At 45.8% G+C, this 14,755-nt stretch overlaps 1 protein-coding gene across 1 annotated transcript in view; it reads right to left on the bottom strand.

Moving 5' to 3' along the window:
* The window catches only part of LOXL2 (lysyl oxidase like 2), a 121,249-nt gene extending 107,059 nt beyond the window's left edge, over positions 1-14,190 (bottom strand). Inside the window, exon 1 of the mRNA XM_003412375.4 lies at positions 14,018-14,190. The gene's annotated coding sequence lies outside the window, so the exon portion shown is untranslated. The remainder of the gene's footprint in view (positions 1-14,017) is intronic.
* Positions 14,191-14,755: the final 565 nt, after the last annotated feature.

Here is a 14,755-nt window from a genome sequence, read left to right as displayed (position 1 = left end):
TCTACTTGTGGTTCTCAGAACTGGTCCCTAACCAGCAGCATTAGCATTGCCTGGTAACTCGTTGGGGAGCCCTGGTGCCACACTTGTTAAGAACTCAGCTGCTAACCAAAAGGTCAGCAGTTCGAATCCACCAGATACTTCTTGGAAACACTGTGGGGCAGTTCTATTCTGTCCTGTGGGGTCACTATGACGGAATGGTTTTGGATTTTTTTTTTTTTGATGGGGGGGAGGAGCAGGGGGCAGGGGTGGTGACTTGTTAGAAATGCAAATTCTCAGCAGGAGTTCAAACTGGGATGAACAGGTTCAAAGCCCTGCTTGAAACATCTACCTTCCCAGGAACTTTCCAACATATTCCGGAAACTCTGATGTCTGTGATTCCAAGAGTAGCATTGTACTGATAATGGATGAATACCTGAAAACTCTTTATGAAGCCAAACTTAATTTTGACCCAACTGGGCTCCAAGAGGAAAAGGAGAGAATGTTAAACTGGAATTTCCAGTATCCTTTTCTTAAGCTACTACCTTGATAGCTGAGTCACCCTGCCTAGGAAGGAATGTTAAAGACCTACTCAAAAAACCTTCTGAGTATCAAGATTTCCTTGGGGTCACTCAAATGTTTTCCTTCCCCACAAAGCAATCACTTTTGAATCATTTCACTGTCTACCTGAACAAGGCATTCTATGTTGTAGAAACTCATCTCCCTAATGATAACTTCTGAATAGCCAAGTGCAATGACTTCTGTGTCATTAGCTGCTGTCAAGCTGGCCCCCAACTCATGGTGACCCTGTACACGATGGGATCCAACGGTTGTGATCCATAGGGTTTTCACTGGCTGATTTTTTTTTTGGAAGCAGATCACCAGGCCTTTCTTCCTGGTCCATATTAGTCTGGCAACTCCACTGAAACCTGTTCGGCATCATAACAACACACAAGCCTCCATTGACAGACATGTGGTGCCTACACTTGAGGTGCACTGGCCAGGAATCAAACCAGGGTCTCCCTCATGGAAGGCAAGAATTCTATCACTGAACCACCCTAGTCCATTATTAAACAATATAACAAACCATGGCCTCTTCCCACTGACAACTCGCTCTGTGGTACCCAGTCTAAAACCACCAGATAACACCAACTGATTCCTCCTCGATAACAAAGACATGCATAGATAAGGGAATAAAGACACATTGTAAAAACTATGCATTGTATTTGCACATAGTGCTTTTAGTTTATCTAACCACATTACACAACCAAGACCTCTTCTGATCTCGTAACTGCCTCTCTACTGAATAACTGGGGCATGTTGTTGCGTACTATCGAGTAGATTCTAACTCATAGCGACCCTATAGGACAGAGTAGAACTGTCCCACAGGGCTACTTAGGCTGAAATCTTTACGGGAGCAGATTGCCAGGTCTTTTCTCCCATGGAGCCTCTGGTGAGTTCGAACCTCCACCCTTTCGGTTAGCAGGCAAGCGCTTAACATTGTGCCACCAGGGCTCCTTAACTTGGGTCATACTTGTTGCCACTGAATCGATTCTAAGCCATAGCGAACCCACAGGACAGAGTAGAACTGGCCTGTAGAGTTTCCAAGGCTATAATCTTTACGGAAGCAGACTGCCACAGAGCAGCCGGTGGGTTCAAACCACCTACCTTTCGATTAGCTGCTGAGCAGTTAACCTTTACACCACCGGGGCTCCTAACTGGGGCATGTTGTTGTTGTTATGTGCCAATGAGTCGGTTCCAACTCATAGTAACCTTATAGGACAGAGTAGAACTGGGGCATAGGACCCTCCTAAAGCAGGCCTCCTGGACTCCCTAGCTTCGTGTGACTGGCCTTGCTGCTTCCAAGGCCCCTGTTAGGTAGGGGCATGACTCAATCCTCCAGCAGTTACTCCACATCTTGTGTTCTGGAGCTTCCAGTAACGGTCCTGTCTGCCCCAAGCAGGAAGCATCACATACACACCATGTCACTACCCAACCAGGACCAGTGGCCCTCGCTGCACAAGGACACTTTTTCAGTGTTGTTCAACAGTGGAGGGTGGAGTTCAGCTGCATTCTTCACCCAGATGGAATGCTCCAATCAACTTCTATGCCAGATGTTGGCATGCAGATCTCAGGTTAGGGGATGGGGTGGAGGAACAGGGAGGCTGTCTCCTCCATCTGACCCTCCCACCTAAGATTCCTTCTGGGCCAAGTGGGGTGATGAATGGTCCTCATTCATGGCCCAGAGCACACTGCAGAGCAGCTGCCACAGCTGAGTGTCAGTTCTGGCCCCACGTGGAGCACGTCCCTCCATGGAAGAAGGCTGTCTTGGGTGAATGGCATGTGCTGGGAGAATGAGGGAATGACTGGGGGAAGAGAGCCCCTTCTGAACCACCTCAGACAAGAATGGAGACTTTAACACCAGGCTTGGCCAGGGCTGGTCCACTTGGCCCCTGGCCAAAGATTCCACCTCAGACCCGTCTATTTCTGGCCACAGAGCGGCAATGTTCAGGGCACAGTGAGATGGTGAGAGGGTAGGCATACAAAGCTGAATTTTTTTTTCAGCTTCTAGAAAGGGACCTTTGTTGGCATAATTTGTTGTGACCAATCAGGGCTCCCCACAGTCCACCTCCTGCTCTGGGTGGAATCTCGTTTTGACCAGGCTGTTTCCTGGGGAGGCTGAAGGTACAATTTCAAACACTTTTAAATGTGCCTCCTGGAGACTCTCAGATTGGATCAGAAAGCAGAAGCCAAATATATGGAGTCTGTAAGAGGCCACCCTATCTCTATCTGCATTATATTATTATGTGCTTACTAACCTGTTTATGATTTCTCTTTTCTACTGGAAAATAAGTTCCATGAAGGAAAGAAAATTGTGAGTTTTGTCACCATTAGTACCTCCTGAGCCCAGAAATGTGTCTGGCACATGGTTGGCATTCAGTCAACATTGGTTAGGTCAACTGATGAAAGGAACGAGTGATATCCTTAAACTATGTAAACAACTCCTAATTCAAGGTGGTAAGCTGAGACCAAGAATTTAACTTTCCTTTCATTCAAATTTCCATCAAAATCTCCAAAGGAATATAAAAATAAGGAAAAATATGTACTCTCACTGAAAACTAGAAAAGATACAATACACAGACTTTGAGAACATCGGGCAAGATAATGTTGGTAGAGGATATAACTCCTTCCTTTCATCAGTTGACCTAACCAATGTTGACTGAATGCCAACCATGTGCCAGGCACATTTCTGGGCACAGGAGGTACCAATGGTGACAAAATTCACAATTTTCTTTCCTTCATGGAACTTATTTTCCAGTAGAAAAGAGAAATCATAAACAGGTTAGTAAGCACATAATAATATAATGCAGATAGGATGGCCTCTTACAGAAGGAAGCGAGAGGTCTGGGCGTCCCTAGTACCACGGGTGAGGGAAAGTCTGCCTGGAGAGGAAAAAGGGAGGCACTACAGTAAGATCATCACTTGTCCCCAGAGCCTGGGGAGCTGGATAAGACGTAGGCTTTGGGTCAGCCAGTGGGCACTGGGTTCTGGAACCAGGTATGTCAGGCCAAGATTTTACTCTCACGAAGAGCAGAGGGAGGGGAGGGGACAGGCTGCCGGGGCTTCCTAATGAAAGCAGCCACGTCCACCAGATGGAGAAAGGGCATAATATCTGGTTAACTTGGAGCTTCCACAACCTGGAAAAGAACCCTTCGGCACAGCCGTGGAGCAGAACACTCATTAATGCCTAGGGCTGCACAAAGGCAGACCGTACCCTGTGTTAAGATGAGAAGATGTTAGTATCTGCCCAGTCAGAGGACAGCAGGCAGCACTTTTGCTTCCTTCTCCATATAGTGAAGAGTTTAACTTTGTTCATCTCCAGGGTTCTTTCCAACTTGAACTTACTTCAGCACTTTTTGATCTGAAAAGATACATGGACCTTTCAGAAGTCTCTGCTGAGATTCAGTGACCTAAAGTCACAGTCTCCTGAAGCTGGCAGCATGTAGTCCATAAAGAAGGGAAAATCCCAACCTGGTGCCGCTGCTTGCTGGCAAAACCATCATAGTGACAGGACACAGACGTGAGGCAAATATGCCCACAGGATTCAAATTATCCACCCTACCCCTCCACCCCTGCCTGCCCCACCCCCCCAAAAAACTGATACATGGTTTGATAGCAGGATAATACCCAATAATGGTAAGAGCATGGCACTGGCATCTGAGAGTGGTCCTGCGTTCAAATTTGGCTTCTGCAAATGGAGATAATACAATCTACCTCTTAAAGTCTCTGTGGGTTAATCAAGAAGTATGAAGTGCCCAGTGGTACCTACAGAAAACCAAACCAGTCGCAGTGAAGTCAACTCCAACTCATTGTGACCCCATGTGTGTCAGAGTAGAACTGTGCTCTGTAGGTTTTTCAGGGGCCGGTTTTTTGCAAGTAGATTTCCGGCCTTTCTTCTAGGGTGCCTCTGAGTAGACTCAAACCTCCAACCTTTCAGTTAGCAGCCGAGCGCATTAGCCATTTGTACCATAAGGAAATCCAGCATATATACAGAAACTGGCTAATGAGTGGTAACTATTATAATTATAAAATTGTCAGCAGCCTCGAAAAAATCCAGGAGGGGTATCACTATACCCCCATCAACCACTCTTAATTTTAATCATCTTCTTACCTCACACACACATTCTCAGACACACTATTTCCCAAAGCTAGCAATCAGCAGCCTGGGGGTTGGGGGTGGGGCAGAGGCTGGGCCCTGGGTGGTATGCAAACTTGGTAATCAATTCAGTCATTGTAAACAAGTCCAAGGTTTCCAGGGGAGGAAGGGCAGTGTAAATTCCTGAAGGGGAAGTATAGGAATTGTCCAAGACACTGACACTGAGGTAGGGAGGGGCTTGGACAGACGGGGGTAAGATAAGGGTATAGGGTGGAAAGTGGAAAGGGGGCTGGGCTGGAGAGGCTATACAAACTTCAGTTTTTCTGAAAGCTATAGTCCTCAAAAGGGGTCAGAGTTTCAGATCAGACCAAACTGATGGGCCTCCAGTAGATATGGAGGCCACCTCCTAGCTTAGTTCCTAAGTAACATCCTCACCAGACCTTCCTTGTTTAGCTTCCCCTGTGCCTCAGGTAGAGTTGGTCACAGCAGGACTCACCCTTGGCTTTGCACACCTCTTGTATCTCCAGAAACTGCCAGGCCAAGGAGCTCTCCAAGTGATACAACCCAGGCCAATAGTTGGTTCTTTAGGCCTGTACTCCTCAGATGAGACCCAAATTCAGAAGGCCCACAACTATGGCTACAAGGGGAAGCAGGGTAGGGAGTGCTATTCGGAAGTCCATTAAGAGCCTGTGATATGCGATGATGCTTTCCATAGCAGCTCTGGCTCCTTTCCAGAAGCCCAGTGAGCAAGAGCAGCAGGTACCAGTCGCCACATCACCAAAGCTGGCTTGGCCCGGCTGCACAATGCCAGCTATACTGAGTGACCAGTGATCATCCTCCAGGTCATGACATCCACAGGGTAGTGACATATACACAGCAGCCAAGAAGTTCTTGCTCTTACTGAGCGGCACAGAATTTTTAAGTTACGTCTGGAGCTGAACCAACATCGTTGGTGTTGATCACTAGCTTTTTCTGGGACTCCTTCTAATATTCTTACTGCATTTTCAGACATGACACGGCTCTACTGCTGGCTACAAGATGCCTACACTCTCTTTAGCATGACATACATTAGCTTCAACCTGCTACCCTGAGCTCTAGCAACACTGGCCTGTGTATGGTTCCCAGAAGACACCCATTTTCACACTTCCATATCTTTGTACTTGCTGTTCCCTACTCTAAATCTACCTAGTGAACACCTACTCTTTAAGAATCTACTCAAATGTGTAGAAATACAGAAAATCCTAAGGGATCCACTAAAAAATTATTAGAACTAATGAACAAGCTCAGCAAGGTTGCAGGATACAAGATCAATATACAAAAACCAACTGTATTTCTCTACACTTTCAATGAGCAACCCCAAAATGGAATTAAGGAAATAATTCCGTTTACATAGCATCAAACAGAATTAAACACTTAGGAATAAACTTAACAAAAGAAGTGCAAAATTTACACCTTGAAAACTACGAAGCATTGTTGAAAGAAATTAAAGGAGATCTAAATAAATGGAAAAACATCCTATGTTCATGGATTGAAAGATTTAATATTGTTAAGATGACACTTCCCAACAGATTCAACACAATTCTTCTCAGAATCTCAGATGACTTTTTTGTGGAAACTGATAAGCTGATTCTAAAATTCCTGTGGAATTGCATGGGACCAAGAGTAAGCAAAACAATCTTGAAAAAGAAGAGCAAAACAGAAGGGCTCATACTTCCTGATTTCAAAACTTACTACAAAGCCATGGTAATGAAGACAGTGTGGTAACTGGTATAAAGACAGACATATAGAACAATAAAACAGAATTGAGAATCTAGTCATAAACCAGTAATAATAGATCTATGGTCAAACTATAGACCTCAGGCCAAATCTTGCTAGACACCCAAAAAAAAAAAAAAAAAAAACCCACTGCCGTCGAGTTGATTGTGACTCATAGCAACTCTATATAAAGAGTAGAACTGCCCCATAGAGTTTCCAAGGAACGCCTGGTGGATTTGAACTGCCAACCTCTTGGTTAGCAGCCGTAGCACTTAACCACTATGCCACCAGGGTTTCCTGCTAGACACCAGCTTTTATAAATAAAGTTTTATTGGAACACAGCATTTACATTTACCCCCACTCATTTACATAGTATCTATGGCTGTTTTCATACGCAAATAGCTGAGGTGACCTGTTGCAAAAGAGACTCTATGGCTTGCAAAGTCTAAAATATTTGCTATCTGGCCTTAGAGTAAGTCTGTCAACTGCTGCTCTAGAAAGATCACTTTGTCTTTTGCATAAAGGATGGTTTTGCATGGGTTAAGACCAAGGTAAGAGAGGCCAGTTAGGAGTCTATTGTAACTCTCCAGGCAACAGATGATTGTGGCCTGAGTAAGGGGTAACAGTGGGGTGGAAAGGTAGGCATGGTTTAGAGAGTTAGAGGGAAGAAAAAAACACCTGGGAAATACCAGTTTAAAAAACAAACAAAACAAAACAGTGCCATTTAAGAGGACTACAGACCTCACAGGGCTCTGATGATGTCCAAAAGTTAGTTTTTTCTTTTAATCACGAAAATGTTCCCTAAACATGTTTAGTGGAGTGTTGCCAGACAGAGCACCCAATTCAAGGCTGTTTAAAAGTATTTTAAATAATTATTCTTAAGATTTGGTGATAGGCAAATGCAATGTCAGATCACCTGATGAATTTTCTTCCTCTCTTCATTTGTGTTGCAACAAGCCCAAACTCCACAAATTCTTTGCTTGCGTTCTAAGGCTGCTGTTGGTATTGGGAGAGCACCTTGGCAGTTGGCTGCCAAGCATCGGAATATTATATTTGACTGAAGATTTATTTTTGAGTACACATGTCAAATATTATGTCTTATTTATCTTTGTGTCTCCTACAGTGTCTGGCGGTGTCTGGCACATAGAAAGTCACTAATAAATCAATTTAGTTAAGAAGAGGGGGAGAACTATATTAGTTAAGAGAGGGAGAGAAGGAGGAAGGAAGGAAAGTAAGGCAGGAGGGCAGGACACAGCCACTGAGTTCTTCACTCAGTGCTTAAGATTCCCATTCCAGGGGAAGCTGGCACAGGAGCAGGAGGACCATGTGGATGCGAGTCCCCAGGCAGTGAGAGAGCCTGGAGGAAAGATACTTACTGCTGATACCCTAAGAGCTACAACTGAAAATCCCAGATATGTTGTACTACCTTCCCTAGATGTTCTGGGAAAGAGACTGCTTAAATCTCACAACTAATCTTTTGGCCTTCCAGATTAGAAACTGTGTTTTTCCAACATCTCTTCCTAACACCCCTAATGGCAGAGAAAATGAACATCCCATCTCAAGATCTTGAGGTGTAGCTGAAGTACCTGGATACCAGAATGAAACATATTTAAATTCCATGCTTTACATTTAAAAGTCATGCACTTTTGGTAATGTTCTATTCTTGATCTAGGTAGTAGTTATGAGTGTGTGTTTACTTTGTACCCTTGAGATTGGTGCCATTTTACATATGTATGCTACTCTTCCGTTTTAAAAGTTTACTGTAAAAATGTACTTCACTCAATTTTACATTTGTATTTGTTTTAGAAAAGTTCTAGAAAGGTATTTAGAAAAATCTCTCTCTTGCTGGATCTTTGAGTCATGCAGGCACTCTGGAATGATGTCCCAGAGCGTTTATACTAGTACACCAATGGTACCCTTTGACAAGTCTGGGGGTAGGAAAGTTCATGAATCCTAGTCAAGAAGGACAGAATAAAGAAACTGCCTGAGCAAATTAACCTTCACAAATCATCAACATAAGTTATTTTCTCATAAATGGTATACTTTATAGGCAAGCGGCATTATTTCTGCAGAAGACACTCAGCATTATATCGACAATGCTACAAGGAAGATGTATGGGAACTGTTGCCATAAGTCCATCCGTTGGGCCAGCTGGCTCTGCTTGTATGACATGGATTCTGACCATGAAAACACAAAAAAGAAAACTTATCGCTATTTACATATAAGATTATAATTAAATACAATATTAAAGGTATCCCAAGTGAAGGGATTCAAAAAGCCTTGGACAGGAAGAACTTATTAACTATGATCCTAATCGCATTCTGCTAAGGCGGTCCCTGCTCTACACCCTTATTTGATACCCACAACTTGCCTGATAATATTGTTTCCAGTAGGGAAGTATAAATGAATTTTTTAAATTCTGGACAGAAATCTAAATGTTACCATTATACCTGTACTATGTTGAATAGTGTTTCCCCCACCAAATGCATGTTCTCCTGGAACCTGTGAATGTGGCCTTATATTTGGATAGAGTGTCTTTGCAGATGTAATCAAGTTGAGATGAGGTCATACTAGATTAGGGTGGGCCTTATATCCAATACGACTAGTGTCCTTATAAGAGGGAAATGTGGACACAGAGACACAGACACAGAGAGGAGAACACCGTGTAACGACAGATTGGAGTGATGTATCCACAAGCCAAGGAATGCCAAGAAAGTAAGAGCCAAAGAAGGACTATCCATTAGAGCCTTTACAGAGACTATGACCCTGCCAACACCTTGATTTTGGACTTCTGGCCTCCAGAACTGTAAGAGATTTAAATCTGTGTTGTTTTAAGCCACACAGTTTGTGGTACTTTATTATGGCAACCCTAGAAAAGTAATATAATGCCTTATCATCCTCTAAGAAGTGGTTATGCTGACAGGATGGCGCTGGTACCTAAAGACTTCTCCCATGCAGATCTGGGAGGCCAGTCAACACCAGGCTATATTCCCTGCTGAGCATGCTCCACGCCCAACAGCAGGAGTAGATCTATTCAATTACTAGGATGACAGATCTCTGAGGATTTGCTTCAACCTAGATAAAGCTGAAGACTTAGAAGACCAGCAATGTATCACTGCTGATGAGTCTCTGTAGATATCCACTTGGCTCGTCCTTTCCTAGCCCACAATTTCTACCCTTGCTGGCTCCGTGGCCCTGAAGTTGGATGGGCTCCTGCCACTCCAACCGAGGCTTCATCCAGGATCTGGAGTGCATGAGGGTTGTGTGACACCGCCATGATGACTAGCTGCAAAGGCCTTTCTCCAGAGGTAAATGAACATGGTAATCACAAGTTTCTCTTCTAAAGCCAGGCAGCCATTTTCCCCCAGAAGTGGGGAACTCTACCTCCTAAAGTTCCCAACACTGTGAAATAAAGGAAGCAACAATGCTCTTGCAACTGCAACTGATGACGCAGAATCTTCTAGAAATTCTACCCCCACAGAGACAGCCTACTGCTATGGGAAAAGAGAATTTATGGCTGCCAAGATAGTGTGGTTTAAGGTTAATGTTTCACCCCTTTTGAATTCCTACAGTTGAATAATGGAATTGGATTGCCCAGTTTCTCTGCCCCTAATTGGCTGCTCTGTGGAAGGTCTGTTCATACCCTATTTCAGGGCAACAAACATAACAGCAGAAAATCTAGTTCTGCAACTAGAGATTCCTTTTTCCTACACAGCCCACCAAGGACGAATTCCAACTTGTGAGTCTCATTAATAAGGTATAAAAATTTCCTCTTTATCAACCCACTTCAAAAGCAAATAAACACAAGTAATAAAAATACTGAAAGTAAAAATTGCTGATGTTCTATAATCTCAACAAGCAAAGGCAGAATAAACAAAGTTGTCCATAACCGGGGACTTCAGTGGAAAGTCCAACATCTGCTCCTCTTTTCTCTTATAGGATTGATTTAGGAGCTTCAGCCTGAGGATGCCAGCTGCCAAAATACTCAGGCAAGGCTCAAAGAGGGGTGATTGTTCTCAATCAGATTTTTTTCTGGGGCCTTTCTAACTTCAAGGAATTCCAGTTGCAATCATCTCACTCATCCTACTTTCAGACCTGGGAACCAGAGAAACGCAGAATAATTTGATGACTAAGGTGTGCCTCATATGCATGCTAAAGCTGGACAATGAAAAAGGAAGACAGAAGAACTGACATATTCCAACTGTGGTGTTGGCAAAGAACATTGACTGCCAGAAGAACAATCAAATCCATCTTAGAAGAAATGCAACTAGAACGTTCCTTAGAAGCGAGGATGGTGAGACCTCGGCTCGCTTACTTTGGACATGTCATCAGGAAAGACCAATTGCTAAAAAAGGACATCATGTTTGGTAAAGTAGAAGGTCAGTGAAAATGAAGGAATCCCTCCATGGGATGGACTGACACCATAGCCACAGCAATGGACTCAAACATACCAACAATTATGAAGATGGCACAGGACCAGGCAAAGTTTATTTCTGTTATACATAAGGTTGCCATGAGTCAGAGCCAATTCAACAGGCAACTAACAACAATGTTCCCTAGTTCGGAGAGGGCAACCCTGAGTCCCAGGAAGGTAAGTTGCTTTCTTACAGTCTTACAAAAACCTGGGAAACAAACCCAGGCTTCCTGACTTTGATAGGTGATTTATCTGAAGCACCAAATGGCCAGTTACTATTTACACAGGGATTCCTGACAGCAGGTGTATAGGAAGTGATAAACCCAGGATAAAGCCAGAGCCAAGGTAAGAGGCAGACTGATACTCCGCCAGCAGCAAAGGAAAGCCCAGGAATGAGGAGGCTGGGTTAGGTCCTGGCTCCACCAATCGCAAGCTGTGCCATCTGGGCAGTTTCTGTTTGCCAGTTTCCTCAGCTATAAAACATATCCGATAATGCTCATCTCACTCTTCAGCAGGCCACTGTAAGAATCAAACAACATAGTGGATATAAAAGTGATCTGAAAAGGAATAACACACAGTATGAGTGTAATAAACTATAAAAATCAACATAACTCAGTTCAGCTGTAAAAAGTCATTATGGGAAAAATTGGGAAATTTTTTTTAACATGGACTGGGTATTAAGTAGGATCCCTGGGTGGCACAAACAGTTTGTGCTTGACTACTAACCTAACGGTTGACTTTCAAACCCACCCAGCGGCATTGCAGAAGAAAGCCCCCGTGATCTGGTTCTGCAAAGGTTACAGTCAACAAAACCCTATGGTTCTCAGCTCTCTCTAACACAGGAGTCACAATCAACTTGACGGCAGTGGGTTTGATTTTGGGTTTGGGTATTAGATAATACCAAAAACTTATTGTTAATTTTCTTTGTTTTAATAATGCATTGTGGCTATCTAATGTCTTTTAGAGATCACACTGAGATATGAAGAGATGCAATGAGATGTCTGAGATTCGCTTTCAAATACTTCAACAAAAAAAGGGGGGGGGAGAGATAGATGAAGCAAGTACAGCAAAATCTTGATAAGTGTTGAAGTTGCGGGAGAGGTATACGGGGTTCGTTATACCCTTCTCTCTACTTTTGTGCATACTTGAAATTTTGCAGAACAAAAAAGAAATTAAATAAACAGAACAGAATTTCCCCAGCCATTAGGAAGCTTTACTGACAGTCATCTCCAGACCACAGAAAATCTGTTTCCTTCACAAGGCCCTTCCACCCTAGTTAGCCAATGGTCAGAAGACAAGGACTTGGGAAGGAGCCCAGCTGGAAAGGAGATAAATGGAAGCATCGTCGTGGCATCTTCTATGTCTGGGATGCATCAAAATGTCAGCCAGTCTGTAACGTCAAGTGCTTTGTCTTCAGACCTGAGTTTCATATTCAGCTTTGCCACTTACTGGTAACCTTAGACCAAGTCACTTTTTAACACAAAGTCACAGAGAGACAAACAGCTGCGCATAAGCTCATATAGACGCACAGACATACAACACACACACCACTGAAACCTAGTCCCCTTGGAAGGGGAGCCCTCGAGAGACACCAGAGAACCAGGGGTGCATGCACTTTGTCATGGGTTTGATGGTCAGCTCAAGGACAGATTCTAGGAACTAGGAAGGGGAAACTACAAAGGGAAGAGATTAATAATTTTACCAAGACAGGGTCCAGTGAGTCAGTCACTCATCTGGGAACTGACCAGGAAAATGAACTCTCCCTCCTCAGCCCTAAGTCCCATCCCTGACCATTAAGTACACTATGCTTTCTCTGCTGCACCATAAATAACTAAATAATTCCACCCAGGATGACAAATGGGCTTTTGGGGTTCCAGGAGACACAAGCACCCCTCATGTAGGACAGGGGCCTGGAGTAAGGGACCTGGGTTCAAGTCCCCACACTGACTAACTCAGCCTTGAGCTTCAGTACTTGGTATCTTTTCCTCCCTCTGCATAAAAAGAAGCCATAGAACAGTTCAAGGATGTTAGGGGATGAAAATAATTTAGGGCATATTTCTGGCTTCCGTGCATATCTGTCCTTTCATAAGGACCTGAGGTTTCTTAGCCATATTGAGTTCTTTATTACCCCCCACAACTTTTTCCGCGCCTCCCCCTCAGGGTGTGGGTGGGTGGGTTTTGCCGGGTGTAGGGTGATGGAAAGGAAGAGATCTTGTTCGTTTCTTCCAATCGTGTCTCTTCTGGCGCTGTTTACAGAGATACTTCCGCCAGGCAACTACCCGCGGAGGGTTCCCAGATTTCTTTTTTTGGAGGTAGGGGTTGGAAGAGACGCGGGAGGAGTGGGCAGAACAAACGCGTAAAAGTTGCAGGCGGAAGGGACCGCGGGACTGACTGCACAAGACTAGGATTAGCTCTCCCCAAGGCGATCCTGTGTGAACGATTCTTGAGTTCACTGATGCCCTTCCTGTCCTATTCCAGAGTTAACAGAGAGGAGGGAAGCGGGAGAGGTTCCCAGGTCCGCGGACCAGCAAGGACGACTTGGGAGTGAATACCTGTCGTGTGGGCCGCGCCTCTACGGCCGCAGGACTCCTGGCCCTCCCGCGCTCAGTGGTGCCTGTGCCTCAGGCTGGAGGAGAACGCCCAATTCCAGGCAGTGGGCGCTAGAGCTCCCGGGCGCAGCCCGCGTACCTCTCCTACCACCTTCTCCCAGCTCCGCGCGCTCCACAACCCCAAAACCACGGCTCAGGGGACAGCCGCAGTGCGCCCTCCGTCCCTCGAGCGCTCCACACCTTCAAAAGCCAGAACTCTGGCATTGGCACGGTCCCCAGAGTCCCTGGCCCCACTCTGCACCCTCCAGGACACCGAGCTCACACCGAGGCTCGACTGACTCTGTCCTGCCTGGCCATAGGCGCTCCTGGGGAGCAAAGAACAGAGCACTTTGCTCCCGGGGCGCGCCCGCAGCACGGGTCCTCTTCCCGGTTCAGGGGAGGTGGCGCTGGGTGGGTCCGTCGAGTTGGGAAGAGGACCCGTTAGCCTGCACGTCCTCGCATCTCTCTCTGCAAGAAACCTTCGCTCTGAAGTGGCAGAGGGGGATCCCGGGACCCCAAGCTTGGCTGAGAAGGCCCCGCGGGGAGTGGAGCGTAGAGACCTCACAGGGACGCTCCCGCTTTCCCGCGAACCGCTGTGAGGGTGGAAGACACAGGGAGCGCTCTTACTTGGCAGCGTGGGTCCGCACTGGCTTGTCTGGGTCCAGGCTCTCCAGGGTGGCCCCGCTCTGCGTTCCTCGCCGCTGAGCCCCTTTCGCGAGCTGAGGAGGCGACGAGAGTTCTCTGGCTGTTTCGTAGAGCCAGCTCCAAGTTTAGGAAGCCGCGGGCTGGAGTCGCTCGTTTACTCTTTTCCCGGTACTTTTAACGGGAGTCGGGCAGCAAACCCCTCCCCCGGCCCAACCCCTTCCCTGAAGGCGGTGGCCGAGCAGGCCCAGCCTCCAGCCCCTTTTGTAGTAACTCGAGACCCGACACTCCAAGGGCCGGAGCGGGCTCTGCGGGGGAGGCTGCGCGCCAGCGGATCAGCCCTTCCAGGCTCTTCACGCCCAGGTTTCCGGAGCCTGAAAAGCAAGGGAGGGGGCTTTTCCTCTGGGAGACTTCTCAACCTCGCATCCCCGCATTGCTTCCAGAATTTAACCCTTTGGTGTCCTTATCCACCCGCATTAGAGCCCCTGCCTAATCCGTCTCCGTATCTCCAAAGCCCAGCACTGCCTCGCACATAATAGACGCTCAGTAAAAGTGGATAAATGAAAGTTCAGAAACTCGCATCCGTCCCGCCTGGGTTTCACCTCCTCTCTCCTCTAGGGAGAAGGTGGATCCTGAATATGAAAACATATAGCCCCGTCCAGCAAATCACATCCGTGACCTTGGCCAAGGGTCTCTCTCCTCTGAGGATCACTTTTCCATTTG

This window comes from Loxodonta africana, chromosome 19, assembly GCF_030014295.1.
Source record: "Loxodonta africana isolate mLoxAfr1 chromosome 19, mLoxAfr1.hap2, whole genome shotgun sequence".
Taxonomy (NCBI): Eukaryota; Metazoa; Chordata; class Mammalia; order Proboscidea; family Elephantidae; genus Loxodonta; species Loxodonta africana.
Note: the sequence above shows the minus strand (reverse complement) of the source record. Positions and strands in the feature narration are given on the sequence as shown.